Here is a 22,516-nt window from a genome sequence, read left to right as displayed (position 1 = left end):
TGGAGAACCTCAAATACTTTTATTCAGGGGCTGTAAGGGTGGCACTGATGAGCAGATGGGCAGACTGACCTTTAGAGGGCTCTGCCAACCCCCAAGCCACTAAAAGATCCTAGTCCTTTTTATAGCTATAACAAATCTGCTGGAGGAAAGAGGAATGCTTACAATTGCCCATTCACACAACAAATACTCCAGTGTTCCAAGTTTTTCCTAGATCTGATCTCATTAAATTTCCCTTCAAGTTTTCATTCAGGAGAGGGACAGGGAACAGCATAGGTACCATATTCCCATTTACAATGGCAATCCTTGTTAATCTTTCCTCTGTAGCCCTTAGGTGTTCTGGGTGACAGGATTAGAGGAAGAGGGAAACATAGATTCAACTTGTCCCAGGTTATGACAACGATGAGCCTGGAACAAACACCTCAAGATTTTCTTTTTTCCATCTTCCCACTCCATTCCCAATACCATTCAGGCCTCTCCTGCAGGAAGAGCTAACTTGCTTGAACTGGGGGTGATACAGAAACACAGTCAGAGGCAAAGCTCAGAAAGGGATCTCCCCTGGCCTCCAGTTCTCGTTCATCTTTTCCCCACCCCCACCATGGGTGAGTTTCATAGTAGGAACTTTAACTTACACTTCATCACTGGCTCCAGGAAAAGAAACCGCAGATTTTTGGAGAAAATATACCCCAATCACCAAGGGGACTGGGTATATGGTACCATAAGGGTGGTTTAGGTGAAGGAGACTGTGGTAAAGGGAACCAAATTCGTACTGGTCTTAGGGCACTGGTCGTACTGGAGACCTTTTACTCAGCTCTCCACAATCCACAAGCTGTGAAGACTGACTCTGCCTATCCCTCGGGGGTTTCTGCATCTTCGCAGGGGAGGTCCTAAGAGTTCCAAAGAGGCTCGAGGGGATTGGAAGGTGCTCTGGTCCCCAGGGGCTCACTTAGCTGGCGGAGCTGAGCTTTCATGTGAGTCAGAGGAGAGATCCAGAAGGGGACCTAGAAGGGACAGGGGCGGTGCCTGGGGGCTGGAAACGGCTCAGGATTGAGACAGCCCCGCCCCCCCCGGTCCCGGCCCCGCCCTTTCAGAGCCTCGGAGCTGTCCAAGCTCAGTGTTGGAGCCGACGCCTCCCGTGCGCAACTCGCCGCCTCTCCGCGCTTGTCCCGCGCCAACCCGCGCTAATTACTCCTCCACCATCGCTCCGCCCCACAACACTCTGCTTTTCTTCGCCCCACCCAACCCTACTGCATCCCACCCTTGGTCCTAGTCCATTCCTCCCCCGCGGGGTCGGAGCGCGGGGGGGACCTGGGTCGGCTGTCTGGTCAGCCGCCTGGGACCTCGAGCTGTGCTGCTGGGCAGGTAGCCGCGGGGCAGAAGCCGGGGATCCCAGCAGCCCCGCTTTCTGAGCCCCGCTTTTTCTAGTCCATGGACACCTGAGAACTGTGGGAGCCCAAGAGACGCCCCAGGACAGAGTCAGGAACAGCCGCTGGAGCTTCTCCTCGAGATTGCTGAAAGAAATCGTCACGCGTGGATGCGGCGAGAGCCTAGAGACTCGAGTAGCCGGCGCTGCTTCTGCCCTCGGGCGCCTTATGGCTTGAAGGTTAGAAATGGATTGAAGGTCCGGGTTCGGGAAGGGAGGTGGCCACAGGGACTAGATTCAGAGCTTGGGAACTATGAGGCAGGCTTCGCAGAGAGAGAGCTGGAGTTTTTCTCCTAGAGGGAATGGCGTACTTAAGAGGCAGAACTTTGGAGAGCGGCGACTCCCGCCAGGGGTCCCAGGTTACCGCGGAGCTCGGTGCTTTCTGGTGCACCTTTCCTCTTATGAGCCTAGTCGGAGGCCAGGGCTGGGGCAGAAGCTGAGACGCTTCTCCAGAAGAGCATCCTCCTAAGAACAAAGGAGGCTCTGGGTTGGGGTTCGCTCTCCAGAGCGAAGTGTGCTGGACCAGAGACTCATTAACAGTATTCTGGACTGTTTTCTCCTTCCCGGGACCCTTAAGACAGGTTTCCTCGAGGAGCAGAGTTTTGAATCTAGAGACCACTAGACCAAGCTTGGTACGGAGATCCCACCTTCTCCGAAGCTCTCTTCAGTCTCAATATGAATTCCAGCAAGGGATTTCCTCCCCGTGTCCCTCACCCCAGGGAGGTGGCCAGAATCCGTCATAGGCTGTGAAAGCGCCGAGAGTCAGGTGGAGTAAACAGAGTAGCGAGCAGACAAGTGGCGCTAACCCGTTAGGCTAAGGAACTAGTGTGGACACTTAACTTGCTTTAAACCTCTTTCCAATGATGATCCCAGCCTGGGACCTGACTTCGGGCTGGTGGACTGGTGAAACTGGTGATCATTAAAATAGGTTGCTCCTAGCAACTCAGCATTCATTCGTATGTACTGAGGCTTCTTCACTCCTTTTCTCTCGTCTTTCTGACTCTCAGCCAATCTCTCTGTCGCTTTATTTCTGTCTCTATGTTGCACTCTTTCTTTCTGGGTCTCATTTGTGTCTTTCTCTCTGCTCGACAGATTTCTACCCCACCCCCACTGTTCTCATTCTGCAGTTCTTTCTTCTTTCTTTTCGTACAGCTTTTTCAGTGATCTTTTTATTAAAGGCAATGATTTCCACTAAACTTAATCTGGAGTCAGGTTGAAAGTAATGGGTGGGTTCCCAGTTCCAGAATGGAAAGAGGCCCTGATTAGGGTCTGTATGGAGGAAGTGGGGAGCATTGTGTGAACAAAAAAGAGGTTGAAATAGATTGAGAACATATCAGACCTTGTCTGCTGAGACAGACCTGTATAGGAAAAAATGAGATCAAATGTGAGAGTGCATACATATGTACATCATGGGATTGATCTTCATATGAGACATTTATTTGGTATCCTGAAGTCCCATAGAATTCTAGTTGTTGCCTACAGAAAAATACTTTAACCAAGTCACTAGTCCCAGTAAGGGTTAGGGGTTTCTGAAGATGGAGTATGTTGAGGTGCTCTCTACAAATCCTTAGGTAGCAAAGCTTCTGAATGTTGTCCTGACTCTGAGACCTTCATATTAGTAGATGTCCCATCTGGAGAGCAATAGAGGTTTTTAAACTGGATTCAGGATGTCTACTGAGATTGCACATTTCTGTGGAAGTAATTGTGCTTCTCCTTGATTCAACCTGAAAGATTAAGGAAAGGTGGGAAAAATCATTGACTCTCATGTACCTGTTGCTGCCATTTGGCAATTGGAGGGAGGTATGTGATAGTTTAGGTTATGGGAAATTAAAAGGACAGCAAATAACCAAGCTTCTACCTCTCTCCCCTCTCCTTTTGCTTATCTACAAGATCTCCTTGGATCTTAGTACTTTTCTGAACTTAGATATTTGCCTAGTGAGAGATTCTGTAGTCAACGACCTTGAGCTAAGCTAAGCATATGTAGTTCAAGAATGTGGTTTGTTACTTGAAGAAGGTTATGATCCTCTTTCCTCTTCCCCTTTCACTTGAGAAAGGCTATGGAGAAGGGAATGAGAGACATGAAACTCCTGATTTTTACAAAATGGAACTGATAAAATTTCTTGGACTAAAAGAAAAATTAAGATATTAATTAATCGACACTCTACTCCCTACAAACAGATATTTTCAGTTTACCAGATGGGAAGGAATTGGCATAAGCACCAACATTTTAGGGTATTTTCTGGGAAGAAGAACAATATTCCCCCATCACTCTACTCCCAATCATACTTTTGGGTTTCTCTTCTTTTCTAAATACATCCTTGTTCAAGTCCAAGAATTTATCCACATAATTCCAGAATTGTTATCCTGAATGCTTATTTCTCCTTTTGGGTTTCTTCCCTTTGGAATTAGTGCCAATTTTCTTTCTCTCAAGATCTGATAAACTAAACTTTCCTGAAATTCTGAGGAGTGATTAGTTCAGGCTTACAGAGCATCATGTTCCCCTGAGAAGCTGTGCAGCTCATGCCTGGCCGTCAGTAAGTGCTTTTACTGTATTGATTTGATTCTTCCTACTCTATAGTCTGAGGAGATTCTAAGGAGATTGATAAGGCTGGTAACAATACTTGTGGGCTAGTTTGTCTTCCCTTATCTCTAAGGTTGAGTTCTTCTGTATAGAAAGTGTAAATATAAACTAATGGATGGTATTGAGAACATGAAACTTTTTCTCTAGCTTTTTGGGATATTAATATTAACAGTGGAGCATAATACCTTACAGAAACATGACCACATGATCCAACAAATTTAAGCTGAGATGCCCTTTAATCACCTTGCCCTCTGGCAAGGAGGGTTCAAGGATTTTGAGTGATTTTCATGTGATTTGCTTTTAAAAGTTAAATCTATGCATAGCAAATGGTTTAGAAAATGGGTAGACCTGGAGGGGTGGGGGTGAGAGAAAGAAAAGCTGATCAGAATTTGTGTTCCAATTCTGGCTTTGTCACACACACTTTCCTGTCTCTCCCCCACTCCCCTCCAGTTTCTCTTTTCCTGGTTGCTTAATATGTATACAATATGGCAGTTGAATATGTTTTGGCTCTGAGGAAGATAGGAGATTGACATATTTGAGGTTTCCCAATGCAGAATCAATTAGGTACTGAAGATCAAGAGACCCCAAGATATAGACACTGCTTTTGCTATGTGACATTTGTACTTGTTGAGAGGGTATGAGCATATCTTTGAGAGAGGGCTTTGTTTGCCTCAAACACCATGCCTCCCAGTTAAGCCAGTTATCCTTGTAACCTCTTCTGGACAGACCAAGTAGTTTACAGATCTATCAATCAATCAACAAACATTTATTAAGTACTTATATGTCAAGCACTATGCTAAGTTCTGGGAGGATGCAAGGAAAGGCAATAACAGTCTCTGAAAGACTTCCCTATTTAATGGAAGAGACAATATGTAAATAAATATGTGTCTACAAAATTTGTACAGAGTAGGTAGAAGAGAGCCTAGAGGCTCCAGGGTAAGAGACTGTTGCTTAACCAGGTGAATTTCCTTCAGATAACAATTTAAATTGCATTTTTAATTTGCCATGTCCATTCAAAGGTCATTCGGTTCATTCTATTCACTCTAAGAAGGCTCCTTTCCTATTCCAGAACAAATCTTTTTTTTTTCCTACTCTTAAAGTTCTCCCAAGAAGTAAGTGGTATGACCTTCTTGGTCCACTATTCTAGGACCTTGCACTCTTGAATCACCAGATTTCCAAGGTTCTTGAATCTGAGTTCAGAGATCAAAAGGCCTATAAGCTAAATTATAAACTTAGCTTCATAACTGAAATTTCCTTTAGTCTTGGCTATGTCCAGGAATCACAGATAGGATGGTCAGTCCTATCTTTCTATTCCAAAATGCATACCCTTGCATATCTGAGCTACAGTAGTCATTTGGGGGTCTCTTATGTGATTTTGATTTTCTCATGGGTCTCTCTTAAGCCTTTGAGGAAAACTGGTTCCATGATTATGTTTAAGTACTTCTGCTCTATGAGATACTAAATGGACTCAATAAGCATATGTAAGTAGCTTGCTTCCTGCTCCTAGATGGTGGACTGATATTAATTATCTCTTGCCTTTTTAATTACTTTAATAGTGATGGAATCCAGAGTGAGCACACCCTTTCATCTTTATTTCCCTCATTTTTAATGTAATTGAAATTTTCTTTTTTATTTTTTACAAGAGACTCATATTATCTAAATTCATGGGCTTGGAAAATAGCTTGATTGTTGTGTCAGTATGTGTGGGTGGTGGAGTAAAACTGAAAGATTCAACCACTCTTTTTTGCCTCCATTTAGGTCCTAGAAAGGGAGAAACACTTACTCTTCTGGATTCTCAAAATTTCTCTCTTTATGCCCTAATTCCTTTCTCTGGCAAGCAGGCCCACATCAAAGCCCATGAAATTAAACAATCACCTATCACCCTTCTCACCTCTCATCCCCTCAAACCCCCTAAAGAAGAATGAACTTCCTTCTCCCAAGGAGATAGGAGCCCTTGCTCTCTATCAATAAATGAATATATCCTCTGCCTATTCTCTTTCCCAACCACTACTGTGGGTGACTGGTCAAGGTCAAGCAATAGTGAATTTGGGGGTGGGAACCACTTTGTTGTCATCTGACCATGACTATAGGTATTTTCTGCCTAATTTCATATATTGGCTCTGCAGAAATATGCTGGCAAACAAAATGACATTACAGGGAGCCATTCATCCTGTAAGAACAATATTAAAGCCAAATTTTTCAGTATCATGAAGAAGTTTGCTTATAATTTTTAAAAATGACTTTACTAAGAAAGCATAGCATGAGTTGAGTTTCCAGGAGGGGTTAGAGCCAGGAGATCACTGAAAGGCTTTGGGGGAAGAAGAAGTGATTAGGCAAGTGAGAGGCAGGATAAAGGAGTGAGATCTCAGTATATTTTGTTATTAAATATACAGAATATGCAAATTAATAGGCAAATGGGCTTTAATGTACAACTTCAGCAATTTTTTGTTAATTGGAAAGTACTTATGGGGAATCTGACTTCTCCCAGAAGGAGATAGGGAATTTCCCTGATCTCTACTACAGAAGAAAGATAAGGGAGAAGAAGGGAGGTGAGAGCAATTTGAGCAATTCGATTTACATGTATCTTTCCAAATAGCATCAATCAGAACCTGGATAGGGGATGGAAAATGACCTCAGTATATGAGTACTGCTTTCTCCTCCCCTCTACTCCCCACTCCCAACCCAAGGGCCCTATCAAGAAGCAGGGGCTGTATCTGCTTTTGAGTCCTGTTCAATGCCTGGTGTGTTATTGCTTATTATTAAATAGCAACCATGGCCCCAAATGACGGCTTCCCTGCAGATGTCTGGGAGCTGCCGGCTCAGTGAGGCTCGCCTATCATTGGGCTTCTCCCCGTTGTATGTGCCTTACGCTGTTTCCATTGCTGAGTGTTTGTTATTGTTTGTGCTCTAAGTGGCCCAGCAGGGGAAAAGCATTAGAAATGAAATTATTTTTGTTACACGCTATATAATTGCATCTTCCTCCTTCCTGTAACCCTAGGCAGCAGCCTCACCAACAATTCCCTGGAAATCTTTGGTCTGGAAAGAAAAGATGGGTCATAGCTTTAAAAAGTTTAGATGACCTCTATAATAATGGCCCCAACTTATAGGCTTTACATTTCTGAAGTACTTTCCTTGAAATTGTCTTGTGAATAAGCCATAAAATCATTATCATTCCTATTTCAAATATAAGGAAAGTGAATTTCAAAGAGATAATGTGACTTGTTCATGATCACACAGGTCTAAATTCAGTATTCCTTCTAAGATATCACATTGCCCAAAGGCTACCTCATCTATTCATTATCCTTCTTTCTTTCTCTTAGGTATCGCCTAAGTTGATCTAAGCAGGTAGAGAAAGAAGGAGTAGGTGAGAAGACTAGAAATAAAATGACACGAGTCTATGTTAAAGAGATTATAGAATTTTTATCTGATGTAAGAGAGGCAGGAGGATTGATTAGATAACTTCCTAAAGCCTCTTAGAATCTTGGAATCTCAAGATTTTAGAACTTAATTTCAAAGGACTTGCTTTTTTTTTTTTTCTCCAATATAGGACCAGTTGCATAAAGTACAGAGAGATACCCCCTAATTCACAGTGAAGACAAAAGAATAGAAAAGATAAATTGAGTAATTTACATCAGATAACAATGAATCAAGTAGCATTTATTCAGTTCTCATTATTTGCTGATTGGCTTTATGTGAGATAAAAAATTCTATCTTCTATATTGTGTTTTCTTTTAGCCCCTTACTGCTAGGGGGAGGTACTATAGAAATTGTTGCTTATGATACTATCATAGGGTCATAAGACTCAGAGATTGAAGGGGGATTATCCTAACACCCTCATTTTTTACAGATGAAGAAACTGGAGCTAGTAAAGTGACTTGTCCAAAATCACAGAGCTAAGACTGGAACTTGGATCTTCTGACTTGAATTCTTATCTGTATAACTATAAAACCTTAGCTCCCATGACTTATTTTAAGTCTTATTGAATGAAAGGAATGTGATGAATTCCAGAGAATGAAAACCAATTGCCTAAACATCTCCCAAACAGAATATCACTCTTGAACAATATAAGAAAGATTGCTCCATCTCCATATCTAAGATTGACCTTTTAGGTGTATGTGTGTGTGTGGGGGGGGGGGGGTTGGAGATAGAGTTGATTTTGGCACATATGGGAGCAGGACTGAGTGTTGCAAAGAGAGATAGCATGACTTAATGAGTTTAATTTGGTTTAATAGTTTGAGAACATGCATTAGAAGCAAGATAACATGGGTTCTGTTTCTAGTTCTTGCCACTAAATAGGTATGTAATCTTGGACAAGTCTCTCTTCTGGATAAAGGAAGAGGAGGTTAATTAGGCACTCTTCACTGTCTCTTTGAGTTATGACATTCTGCCTTTCATAGGATGGTAGCATTAAAATTTTTAAGTGTTGCATTGAGTTAGAATGCTTCTTTTCTCATTCTGTTGGAGCTCACAGTGAATGGTAATGAACATTTTTTATCATTTACCTTTTCTCCAATTATCCTCAGAGGAAACCACATGCTTGACCCTTCAGAATCCATCTTGACTATACTCATTTTTTGTTAATTATATAATACAATTATGTAATTATTTATAGATTAACCATAATAATATTATAATTGTAATTTCTTAAACAACTGTTATGTCAGAATTGTAAAGTGCCTTAGAAATCATTTAATCCAGCCCTGTCATTCTACAGAGGGGAAGCCGGTGTTCAGAGAAGAGCTATTGGTGTCAGATGAGATTAAAAGGATTCTCAGAATGGAAAGCCCAAGGTTAATGGCTACCTGATTACAAAAGACTTCAAGAGGAAGTTGTTTTCATGAAATCATCCTCATCTTTCAGTTATTTCAAGCCCAGTTTTGCATTGTTTTTCCTTATACCTAGAACCATACTGATGGGTATTCCTTTATCCATTCATTCATCCTCTTGAAAGCCACTTTGAATTCAGTGGGACTATATTCCACTGAAGTAAAAAGAAACAGTTTTTGCTGATATGATCCTTCCTTAGGGAGATCATTTCCTGTGACACAACTCCACTTATAGTCAATTAAGCCAGCTAGTGACAGGAAAGAGGACATCTCCTTCAGGCTTTCTGATCATCCCCTACCTGACACTAACATGTCTGTTATTTAGTTCTTGAACAGTTAGTTTATTGTGGTGACAGAGAGAGACACCTGACTTTGAAATTCAAATCCCAAACCAGTGGGATAGAAAATACTTCATCAATTTTGCATTTTTACTTTAGTTTGAGTCCTGTAAAAACATCAGTTTTACAATTCCAAGGGACAAAGGAACATAAGACATTCCATTTGGAGTCAGTCCCATTAGATTCCATATACTGTTCCTCATGAGTTATGGGAGATTTGGGGCTTTAGAGATATCCCCCAAATCTCTCTCTTTTCTCCTTAATGAATTACTATGGGGAAAAAATCTTGTTAGTTATTCCCTATGAATTGATCTACATCTTTCTTTTGGTCTTATTACCTTATTCTACCTTATTAGAATATATTTGCCCCTCTATGTAAAGTACAAATTCTTATTGTTTCTTAAACTACCTCATTAAAGCTTCAAAGAGTGCTCTGTAATTGTACTCTTCCGAGATTTGTAGTTGATGCTTTTAAGATCTTTAATCCTAATCTGTCTCAACTGTCATCATTCTATATTGAAGGTAGACTCATTGTTTCAGGGTTACATAGAAGCCAGAACTTATGACCATCTCTTTCCCTCTTCCTTGCTATTGTGGCTATTTTACAACAGACAGTATTCAATTTGTTGAATAAATGAAGAATACTTTTCCTCAAAGCATCAACAATTCCTTTTTCCTTTCCCTGCAGTGGGAAAAGCAGGGTGGCCAATATTATTAGTGTACAATGGACCTATGATTTATGACTAAGTCTCTCTCAGAGTTGTGTGTATAGTAGGAAGTGACTTTCATTTCTTAATGCTGAATTTAGAGTCATAGTAGAGGATATAGATGGCATGCTGTTCACTGGTTCTCCTGCTGGTCAGCCAGATGCTAAACAGCCCTAAACAGCTACTGGAGCTGTCCACCTTCAACTAGGTATGGCTATATTTTATATTATTGCTACATCAGTTTGTGGCAGTTTTATTATAGTCAGCATGGTGATCTTAGGTGGATCAAATATCAAGCATACACACATACAGGAAAATATATTTAGGCAAAGGTAGGAAATCACATAAAAATGTATTCATATGAATTGGATCCCAGACCATGAGAGCTACGAGTAAGACATGGGTGGGTGCACTTTGAAGATTCAGATGGTTGAAACTGTTTGGTACTATGGTTTGGAGATTAGAGATTGGGATTAGACCTTGGTTTAAAGTACATGGCTGAGAGGGATTCCACCTTTGGTTGCCTTGAGAAATGATAGTTAATAACCCTAACCATTCTATTTTCCCAAGGACTTGGTGCTATGAATATAGAAATCTTTAAAAGCAAGGAGATACCAGGGGTAGGTAAGAGGTGCAGTGGGAGAGAACACCAGCCCTGAAGTCAGGAGGATCTGAGTTCAAGTGTGGCCTCAGCTACCTAGTCGTGTGACCCTAGGCAAGTCAATTGCCACAGCAAAAAGAAAAAAAAAAACAAAAAACCCCAAAGAGATACTATTTAACTGAGTTGCATAGGTCAACCTTGCCTTGACAAGAGCTGAAGGAAGAAATGGGATGATTTCATTCCCTCTTTTTTTGGTTGGGAAGAAATAGAAATTATTTCACATGGAAAAAAACAAGGCATAGTCTGCCTTCCTAAGAATATACAAGATATCATTATTCTTCCTATTTTATAGATATAGAAATTGAAAGTGAGAGAGGTTAAGTGGCTTAATATATGGGCTGTCAAATCATTTAAAAAAATGTACTCACATGACAGATGTCTTTGTTAACTATAGAAGAGGGGACTACAATGAGGAGAATTGGATGGATTGTTTTTCTTATTGGTAGAATCAGATCATATGTGTTCAGATTATAATAATGCCTCTTTTATACTCTTCAAGCAATAAATGTTACAATATGTTATCCAGAAGAAGACCTAAGAAAATAGAATTTTGAGATTTTTTTTAATAACAGTGAACATCAAGAAGAAAAAAACCTGAATAGTATATGTTCTTTAGTTTAAAAAATAACTGCAGAGTACAAGTCAGTAAACTTAGGAAACCAAAGAAAGAAATGGGCCAGATTTAGTCCTAATTGAGTCATTCTTCCTCTATTTAATTCTATCTGGTAGCTAGGTAGCACAGTTACTGTAGTGCTACAATGAGGTAAGAAGACTTATGTTCAAATGTTGCCTCAGACATTCTTGGCTATATAAGCCTGGCTAAATCATTTAATGCCTCATAGTCTTAATTTCCTTATCTATAAAATGGATACAATAATAGCATCTATCCCATGGGACCAATGAGATGATCTAATGAAATAATGTAGCTTAAATACAATTATTATTTTCTTCCCCAAACCCTTGATTATGATCCCTTTTGCATCTATGTCAGTTCTTCTGTACCAGTGTACTCCAACTTCCTCTGATTGTTCTGACCTTACCAAGAAAAAAGATTACCCTACTCCACTTGCTTTTCTTTTTCTTTAATTATTTTCAACAGAAGATGGATTTGTCTAATGAGCTTTAATAATTGTTAAGATAAATGAAAATACCCTATTAAACTCAATTTAAAAAAAGTCAAGTTAAGAAAACTTAAGAATTATTGTTTTAAGAATCTACTCTGTGAAAGGTCTTTTCCTGGAGCTGGGAGTACAAAAGCAAAAGTGAAATGATCTTTGTCACAGTGGATAGAGCCCTGTGCCTATAGTCAGGAAAATTTGAATTCAAATTTTGTCTCAGACACTTTCTAATTGTATGACTCTTAGACAAATCACTTAACCTAAATCTTTCTCAATTTCCTCAGCTGTAAAAGAGGGATGAGCTTATACTCTTTTGGGGAGAAGATATATTACAAAAGCAAGAAAATACAAAGTAATTTTAAAAAGGAGAGGGTCCTAGGGCCATTAGAAAAGGCTTCACATAAGAGGTAGTTTTTAAAGCTCTGCTGTATATAAGAGATATCTTTGAGTAATTTGGAGCTATGCCCAAAGGGCTATCAAACTGTGCATACTCTTTGATCTAGCAGTGTCACTACTAGGTCTGTATCCCAAAGAAATAATAAAAAAGGGAAAAGGACTCACATGTGCAAAAATGTTTGTGGCAGTGCTTTTTGTAGTGGCCAGAAACTGGAAACTGAATGGATGCCCATGAGTTGGAGAATGGCTGAATACGTTATGATATATGAGTGTTATGGAATATTATTGTTCTATAAGAAAATGACCAATAGAATGATTTCAGAAAGGCCTGGAGAAACTTACATGAAGTGATGCTAAGTGAAATGAGTAGAACCAAGGCAATAAGATTATGTGATGATCAATTATAATGAACTTGACTTTTAAAAAATGAGGTGTCATTTCCAATAGACTTGTAATGGAGAGAGTTATTTCATCCAGAAAAAAAAACTATGGTGACTGAATGTATATTGCAATGTAGTATTTTTACCTTTTTGTTGTTGTTTGTTTGCTTTTTTTTCTCATTTACCCCCCTTTTTGATCTGATTTTTCTTGTGCAGCATGATAAATGTGGAAATATGTTTAGAAGAATTGCACATATTTAATATATATTGATTACTTTCTGTCTAGAGGAGGGAGAATTTTTTTTTTCAAGAGTGAATGTTGAAAACTATTTTTGAATATATTTTGAAAATAAAACGATATTATCAAAATTTTTAAGAGAAAAAAAATAAGAGGTATTCTTTAAACCATACTTTGAAGGTAGTAGCTAAAGTGGACCTGAGGGGAGACTGCTTTCTAGACATGGGGGACCAATATTGCAAAGATCTGGAGATGAAACATGCAATGTTATATATGGGGATAATTATCAGGACACTTTGGAATAGTGAGAGCATAAAAGCAAAGAATATGTATTTTGTATTTATACATGAGGCAAAAAAGAACCACTGGTGATTTTTGAGTAGGGCAGGAAAACGGGCATTGGGAGGATGGATTGGAAATAGAAGAGACTGGAAGCAAGGAAAATCATTTAAGAGATATTGCAAAAGTCCAGGTGAGAAGTCAGAAACATCTAAACTAAGAGATTGGATGAATTAGAGAAATAGAAGATATTAGGGGAAGATCAATAGTTTTTCCCTACTGATCAGATGGGGAACAAATTCAAGGTAGAAGGGACTTAGTGGTACATAACAGCTATTGAACCTAATCTAACCTATGTGAAAAAGAATTCCCTCTAGAACATATCTAATAAGTTCCTCTCCAGCCCCTCTTTGAAGATCTCTGCAGGAAAACAGGTGACACAAATTTGTGCAAAGTATATTACTGTCAATCAATCAGCTAAGCATGTATTAAGTGCCTAGTAGGTATTGGATACTGTGCTAAAGTACTAGGGTGACAAATTCAAAAATAAAAATATCTTTACTCTCAAGGAGCTTACATTCTACAGTGGTCTTCAACATAAACTGAGGTCAGTAACAGAACATATCTACCCACAAATGGGTAAGAATCACTAACAATTAAATGAACCAGGAAAGACTTCTTGAAGGAAATGTTACTTGAGGGGATTCTTAAAATCTTGGTGGGGGGAACCTGCTATCTTAAAATGGTCCTCATTCAGCCATCAGGACTAACAAGTCCCATTCACCTAGCAAGTGATCTTTTCATGCTTCACTCTACCATTCAGAAATGCTAGAATGATCTATCTATTACACATCAAATATTCTAAATCTAAAGGTATAATGGGGGGGAGTGTTCAGTCACTTTCTCTGATCACTCCAGAGGGGAGTAGTTATGTCCTATATTTGGGAAAGCTGGCTTAGTTATCCCTCTCCATCAAATGCACATTACATAAAAGATAATTACAAATAGTGACTAAACATATTATCAGAACAAGAAAGTAAGATAGTAATTGGTGAAACCATTGCAGATTAGTTTAGACAATAGAATACATAAGACTTAGAGAGCTCTATGACTTAGGAGTAAGAGGAAATCTTAGCTCAAATGTGGAAAGAATGATCTCATCCAATGCATCCATCCTAAGCAGTCTCTAAGGATACTGACACTGTGAACCAAGAGTTTCCCCATATATGCCCATGACTCCAAAAGATCTCCCATTCATCACCCCAAATTTGGGTCTCTTTCATTGCCTCATCTTTCTCTTTTTTCCTCTTCTCTCCCCAAAATCTCATGAGAATCATGTGTCATATTTCTTGCACATACCAAAAATATTACAGGGATAACCTTCAGAGGATCATCAGCTTTATAGGCTGGGGTTATATATCCATAGTCACATGCTTTCCATTAGATGTAAGGAAAGACATATTTCTTTACAAGCACTCCTTAGGAGAACAGAGGAGATAAAAACCACTGTTTTCCTTTTCCTAGAAGCCAAGAACATTGTCAACTTAGGTTACTTTGGATTGCTTGCTTTGAGTAATAAATCCTCTTCTATTTCTTGCTTTAAGACAGAGTTTTGCCTGAGGAGAATTAAAATGGATTCCTGGTATTGGAGCTTAGTAGGAAAGTGGTGATAGTGGGGGGGGGGGTCTGTTACTTGGAGAACAATGGTAATTGGAGGCTGAATATATGGGGAAAAGAGATGATTCTGAACCAATTATTTATAAACCCAAAGAAGAGCCATGGATACAACCAAAGCTAATGTTGTACTGATGGACATGCTTTTCTTTCTTCACCAGGAAAAGATGTTTTATTTTTTTAAATGAGAATGAGAAACTATTCCTTTCTCACACTCCTTCACGAGACTAAGACACAGATAAGAAAATGAAAAAGAGAAGAAAAAGAGAGAACTGGAGAAGAGGCAGAAAAGAGGAAAAGACAAAGAGAGAGAAAGGAGAGATAATAATAATAGCTAATATTCAAAAAACACTTTCAATTCAATTAGACTGACATTTCTTTAAGTTCCTGGCATGTAATGTCTAAAAACTATAACTGTAGGTATTATTAATGGCCTATGTTTGTGCAAGGGCCATTGAATTGATACATTATAAGAGGAAAGTCACCATTCATAGGACATTATTCTACAAATGAAAGAAGATATTAAAAAACGTTTTATTTAAATGAGAGGATGGTTCACAGGTTCACAGGTTCACACAGGCAAATAAAAGGTTTAGAAGGCTTGTTTTTTTATCATGTACCCAGAGGCTACAAGAAATAACATTCCCCATAGAACTATTGGCCATATTGTCTTGAAGTGCTCATGAGAAGTATAAACAGTCAGACAACCATGAAGATAATTGCAGTTTATGCAATAGCAATTGATACTGAGGATAAAGAAGAAAAGAAATTCTAGGAAAAAGTTGACAAGGCCCTCCAAACTACGTCAAGCATATTTTCCTACTCAGTTCCTTTGATGCAAAGATTGGCACAGGGAAAAATGGTCAGGATCAAAAAATGAAAGTGGCCAAAAGGTTGAATATAATTCAGAGCGAACACTTTCTGTATGAGTCACTTAAGATGAGCCAATTCCATGCTTTCAATTCGTTCATCAGCTGGTTAGACCAGAGGTCAAAGTCAACATGGTACTGGAGAAAAAACGAAAATGAAGACACTGCATAGGATTATAGCAGCTCCATATCTGTTTAAACAACTTCTTGATTCTGAAAAACAGTAAATAGTAAAGAGATTGTATCACCATTTCTCAAAGAAATCTAATTAGTACTGAACAACTGCTGCACTGAGGAAACTGAAGGAATCCTAAAAATATCCCAGCTGGCAGACACTTAGCAGCTAGGTGACACAGCGGATAGAGTATTGGCCCTGGGATCACTAAGATCAAAGTTCAAATCCTGCTATAGATATTTATTAGTTGTATGACTCCATTTAAATTACTTAAATCTGCCTCAGTTTCCTCAGTGTAAAGTTTCACACCTATTTTTCAGGATTTTTATGAGGATAAAATGAAATGATATTTATAATGCACTTAGCATACTATCTGACACATGACGAACACTTAATAAGTTCCTTCCCTCTCTCTTTCTTTTATTTCTTTCTTACTTTCTTCCTCTCCCCTTCCTTTCTATATCTCACTTTTGTCAGTTTCTGTTTCTCTCTCTCTCTCTCTCTCTCTCTTTCTCTCTCTCTCTCTCTCTCTCTCCTCATCTCTCTCCCTCTCTTTCTCTCTCTCTCCATCTCTCTCCCTCTCTTTCTCTCTCTCTCTCTCTCTCTCTCTCTCTCTCTCTCTCTCTTCTCTCTCTCTCCTCTCTCTCTCTCTCTCTTTCTCTCTCTCTCCATCTCTCTCCTCTCTTTCTCTCTCTCTCTCTCTCTCTCTCTCTCTCTCTCTCTCTCTCTCTCTCTCTTTTTTCTGTCTGTCTCTTTTTTCTGTCTCTGGGGTTTTTTCCTGTTGTCTCTCATTTTTTCTGTCTCTCCCCCCCTTCTCTGTCTCTCTGTCTCTCTCTCCCTCTCTCAGTTTCTCCCTTTCTGTCTCTATCTCAGTCTCTCTGTCTTGATCTCTGTCTTTCTGTCTCTTTCCCTCTCTCTGTCTTTATCTCCCTCTCTCTGTCTCTTTTCCTCTCTATCTCCCTCTCTCTGTCTTTCTCCCCACTGTGTATCTTTCTCCCTTGTTCTGTGTGTGTGTGTGTGTGTGTGTTTCTCACTCTCTCTGTTTCTATCTTTCTGTTTCTCTGTCTGTATCTCTCTAGGTGTTTGTCTCTGTTTCTCTCTGTGTCTCTCTGTGTCTCTTTGTCACTGTCTCTGTCTCTATCTCTCTGTGCATCTGTCTTTCTGTGTGTCTCTCTTTGTGTCTGTCTCTCTGTCTCTGTTCCTCTTTCTGTCTCTATTTCTCTGTCTCTGTCTCTATGTCTCTATCTCTCTATGTCTCTGTGTCTTTGTCTCTATAGCTCTATCTCTCTGGGTCTCGGTCTCTCTGTCTTTGTCCCTCTCTGTGTCTGTTTCTATCTCTCTCTTTGTATCTGTCTTTCTGTGTGCCTCTCTCTGTCTGTTTCTCTGTCTCTGTGTGTGTCTCTGTCTCTCCCTGACACTGTACCTCTCTCTTTCCCTTCTTATCTTATTCTTTCTTCCATCCCTCCTTCTTTCTTTCTTTCTTTCCCTCCTTCCCTTTATTTCCTCCTTTCTTCTCTTCTTCCCTCCCTCTTTCCTTCCTCCTTCTCAAATTGAAAGACATGACAGTCAACGGCATCATGAATTTAGAGTAAAAGCTCATTTGTAAAAAATTACAGAGGAGGATGACAGAAAATTATAACCAGTATGCCTAACAAGCCAGCGAAAAGCAATTGAGGTGAAAAAGATTCTGAAGAGAGCTTGGCATGAGATCCAGTTTTGCCAGCACACCCCAAGAGCATTTGCAATGAGAAGAAATGCAATAAAGAAATATGAAATGGAATAGATTTGCTGGCAGCTATAAGATCATGGGATTTTGTGTTGTGGGGTAAAGGGGGAGTGGGATTAGATGACCAGTTCTAACTCTATGATGATCCTATAACTGAATTCAACCTTAGATGCCATCCTATTTAATTCCCCCACTTTGCAAAAAAGGAAACCAAAGCCTGTAAAGCTTTTACATGACTTACCTGGTATCACACTAATGGTAAATAACAAAGTTAAGATTCAAGTCCCACTCCCAGGGCTCTTTTCACCAAGCCATGCTTCTTTCACATTTCTTTAGTGATTTATTCTCATCAGTAACAATAATGGAGTTATCTCATTTGTACTCCATCACTATATCAGGACCTGATGTGAGGAAACAGTAATGACATTTAGGAAGAGTCAGAAAGAATGATTGACCTATCCAAATGGGATCATAGGGTCATTGATCAAGAGCTAGAGGCCCTAGAGGTTATCTAGTCCAAATTTATGGGGAGGAAATTGAGACCCAGGGAGTTTAAATAACTTGCCCAATATCACACAAGCTGTATTTTTCAATTCTGGTATCTGGACTGCATTGTATATGCAGAAGGTAAACTTTGTTCTAAAGTAATCAGAAATGAATGTTCAAGACATATTGAAGAGGAGGAAGCTTTCAAAAGAATGGAAAAGATAACAGACATTATGACTATCCCCCAAAAAGGTGACTGAGGTGATACCAGCATTTACTAACCAATATGCCTCCTCTCACATCTCTCTAGCATTATTAGGAAAATAGCCTGTGTGGGCATCAAAAATGTCCTTGATGATTGGAGTACGAGGACAGACTATCCAATACATTGTCAGAAGCAATCACCATAACAGATTTTTTTGCTTCACTGGTTTTTTTGTCACAAAGAAGAGTTTAATCTGGATAGGGGAGATGTTGAAATAACTGTTATATAAAGACAAAAGACATCAATATTTTTTTCCTTTTTTGCTTTTTTAAAGAGAGTACCCTTGGTGAAAGGAATAGGATATCTTTTAGAGCCAATTTTCTACAGCATCTTCAGAGTTACACAGTTGACTGAAAGTAATATGAGGTCTTGCTGTGCTTATTATTTGTTGACTATGAAAAAAAACAAAACAAAAGTATTTGCCTCAGTAGAGCAAATGCAGCCTTAAAGATTCTTTTCAGACAAGATGTCTCTCATGCATATGTTGAGGTCATAAGAGATTCCATAGCAGATGCAACCACAGAAATAACTTTGTTTAGCAATCTGCTGCATCTCCATATTAAGTGAAGCAGAAAGGAAGGAGGTATGTTCTTCACAGGTTCTATCATTATCCTGGAAGATGAAATGCACAAAATCCAAATGGAGAAGATGGTTACCTAATTGATGATGAAGTTCTCTGGATGATCTTGTCTCAATATGATTGCAATGGAGAATGAAGCACTACAGGGTTTTCCTAATGATACTCCCTCCCCCAGTCACTTGAAAGATATTGATTTAGCTGTGTACAGAAGGAAAACAATGCATAAAGAATCTGCTTATGTAATAACTAGCATTTATACATATGTATTATATATATATATATACTTATAATATTGTTATGAGATTTGCAAAGCATTTTACATATTAAGTCATTTGATCCTCACAGTAATGCTATGAAGTAGTACTATTTTTAAAAATTAAATATTATCAAATGAAATAACATTTGGGAAGTGCTTAGCTGAGGCAAAATTTGAACATAAGTCTTAGCTGCAACTCTTTTCCCTATTCCGCCTACATGCCATTGCTATATGCTTTATAGTATATAGATTGTTGAAATTCATTTAAAAGGTAATTAATTCGGTCCATCAATAAACATACCTTGAACAGAAAGCATATAAGATAACTAATAAATAAATAACCAAGAACTTCTTGGCATCTACTCTGTGTTAGACACTAAAGTAGGTGATGGAGATATGATGGCAGAAAAAGGAAAAGATATAATAGTCCCTGTCCTCAAAGAGCTTATATTCCATTAGGACAATGAGCCTGGGTCCAGAGTAAGAGAAAAAGATCAGGGAGGTAATATTGTGGAAATTATACAATGATTCAGTGTATCTACCCATTGCAGAAAAGGTTAATCTTTTCAATGTCAATATTTTCCTCTGTCCCTGCTTCCCCGCCTCTTTGGTGTCCTAGCACTGCTGTCTCTGGAGCCAGAAGAAAGGTAATCAATCTTTGATCCTCTGCTTCATTCTGGCCTCCTTTCTAGCCTGAGGGTCACATGTCAATCAAATGTAAACTGTAAGAAAAAAGGGCATCAGCTTTTTTCAGAGTCATAATTTGGGTACTTTTAATGACTGGTCAGTCAGGGATGTTATCAGTCTTCCTTATTTCTTACATAAAAACAGACTGTAGAATCACTCATTAAAGTTTCTGAATAAATAATATGTGTTTTTACCATTTTTGACTACCAGGATTTTCTCATTTGGAAGATATCAGAAGGCATGTTTGCTACATTTTGCCAAATTAGACTATTTGTTCTTCCCTGATCTTGTTAGGAACAAGATAGATGCCATGGGGGATAGAGTCGTAGAATCAAGAAAATCTGACAATTTGGCAGGTTTGAAATTCCTGTTCATATGTGAGTTAACTTCTGAAGTCTTTTCCCACTTTGAGGTTTTGTGAATCTCTGCTCTCTCACCCTTCCTCTTTAAACTGAAACTTCTCCCTTCCTTCATTAGCAAGGCTTATGGAGTCTGCTAACATCATCCCTATTACAGGTCAACCCTCACCCTGATACTTGATTCACTCCATCTTCAGCTCAAGAGTAATCTATGAATACATTTACACATTTTCTCATTAATACAAATTCAATGTAACAATAATAATTTACAATATTTTAGTAGTGATAATTGTCATGGAAGCAACAAACATGAGCTTGAATTGATTTTGTGAGATAGTGGAGGACAGAAAGGCCTGATGTTTTATATTCATGGGGTCATGAAGAATCAGACAAGACTGAATGATTGAATGAAAAGCAAAAACCTGTTGGAATGATCATACTAAAATCACCTCAGATTCTCATTGTAAAAGCAGATAACTTCAATTCTGAAAACTCAGTATTACACTGTTTAATTTATTTAGCATAATAAAGTTACTTTACAAGGATCTTCTTTATCCTCTTTGCAAGATAATGATTTGGAAAGAAAAGAAGATGTCTCCATTTTCTTTCTGTTCTCCTCATATTTTAATCTCATAGATCATCATTGACTAGTTAAACTCATATATTCTTTCCCTGATTACATAGTGAAAACTATCTCATAGAATGACAATACAACTTCAACTCTTTTCATTTCCCTCTTTCCTAAAAAGGATAATAGTTTGTTTCATTAGAGATTATTCAGTATTCATCAGACATATTTTAAGATCTTAATATTTCAACTATTTTATGCAATGGAAAAATAAAATATAATTCTTAATATTAAGAAAAAAGACAGTAAAAGTTTCTCTAGTACTTTTGGAACAGTTCACAGTACTTTGTCTGGACTTCTCATTGGAACTCATTGTTCTGGTTTACTTGCTTTTATTAGATTGTAAACTCCTTGAGAGTAGAACTGATGTTAATGTATCACAGTATCATCACTGCTTAATACAATGTCTTGAATATTAGATGTTCTTACTATATAATTGTTGTACTGAATTGAATTTCATGCCAAATCTGGTTACTCCTGTTCATTTGATAATATTCTAATTTATGTTGTAGATGTTTGTGCAAGCCTCATTCTTCCTGCTGGCATCTAAGTACCACACAATCAGGTCTTATTTTTTCATCTTTATATCCTCAGCATCTAGCTAAAATTTTAAATGTCATCCCTTGAAGGGTAGATACGGAACTAGATGCAGCAAACATTTGAATAGATGCTCAATAAATGCTTGTTGAATTGAATTAAATATTTGTTGAATCTAGTCTCACCTCTTCCTTTGATAGCTGCCATTTAACATTTTTACTATTAATATTTTTGACAAGATAAAAAAGACCATTCTCTTACTCACTTCTTACCTAGTCTTAATCAGTTATTGAGCATTGCCTCAGTCAAGCTGTGGCCTTTAGTTTAAAGAGGCCAAGGTCTCCCACTTCATCCCCTCTTTAGTCTTCCTGATCTATATCCTGATGGCTCTGGAGGAGAAAGTGAAGCTGGTGACTTTGCACAATCCTCTCCCACTTAAATCCAAATCACTTGCTGCATATCATGACATTATATCATGGTCCTCTTCAAGGATGAAGGACAAACAACAACTATTAATATTATGGTAACTAATCAGTTATCCAGGTTTATCTTAGGGGTCCTCAATGACAAAAAGGCTCACTATTTCCCAAGATTGGCCATGCACTGTTTGGTCAGCCCTAATTGTTAGGAAGTGTATTTTTTATGAGTCAAAATTTGCATCCATATGGCTACATTCATTCATTCAACAAATCCTGAACATTTGTCAGGCACTATGGGGGAATGCAAAATGGTGCTAAGAGCTGATACTGTAATAAGAGCAAGAGCAAAGAAGAGAGGAAAGAATGATAGAAGGTTGCGACCATGGCTAAGGGAAGATGAGCTTTGCTTCTAGGTTGGAATGACATAGGGTTTGATCAAATGAGCTCATAATTGTAAAAAATGCAAGCACAGAGCCCGGCACATAATAAACATTTAATAATATTTGTTATTGCCTCTTCTGCATGACCCATAGTGAAATCAAGCAATGGAGAAAAGATCTGGGTTTGTCATTATCTCTCTTTTCATATTCCTTCTTGTTTGGTTTACAAGGGTCTCTACTGGGAAAGAACTCAAACAGGTACATTGAGGGAGAGGCATTTGTTCTCTAAATGTAGGCATCTGGGACCAGTGAAAGAAGATGAGAAGAGGAGGAGAGACATTGGATTGGCCACAGACTGCAGAATTGGTGATAGAGCAGGAAGTGAAGTCTGGGGAACTGTCCAGCTTGAGACAGAATATCTCTTTCTCTCCCTCCTTCAGAGTAGCAACATTTCCCTGCTGATTACCTGTTATTAGAACAGTTGCCCTGTTTATTTAATTGATGCCTAATCTCCTGAATGAGAAGGAAAAT

At 38.7% G+C, this 22,516-nt stretch overlaps 1 protein-coding gene across 2 annotated transcripts in view; it reads left to right on the top strand.

The window, feature by feature from the left end:
- Positions 1–1,099: 1,099 nt before the first annotated feature.
- DRD2 (dopamine receptor D2) overlaps positions 1,100–22,516 on the top strand; it is a 100,019-nt gene continuing 78,602 nt past the window's right edge. For both annotated transcript variants that reach the window (XM_051986993.1, XM_051986992.1), the window contains exon 1: positions 1,100–1,600. The gene's annotated coding sequence lies outside the window, so the exon portion shown is untranslated. The remainder of the gene's footprint in view (positions 1,601–22,516) is intronic.

The sequence above is a fragment of the Antechinus flavipes genome, chromosome 3 (assembly GCF_016432865.1).
Source record: "Antechinus flavipes isolate AdamAnt ecotype Samford, QLD, Australia chromosome 3, AdamAnt_v2, whole genome shotgun sequence".
In the NCBI taxonomy this organism is placed as follows: domain Eukaryota; kingdom Metazoa; phylum Chordata; class Mammalia; order Dasyuromorphia; family Dasyuridae; genus Antechinus; species Antechinus flavipes.
This window is presented reverse-complemented; position numbering and strand designations above follow the sequence as displayed.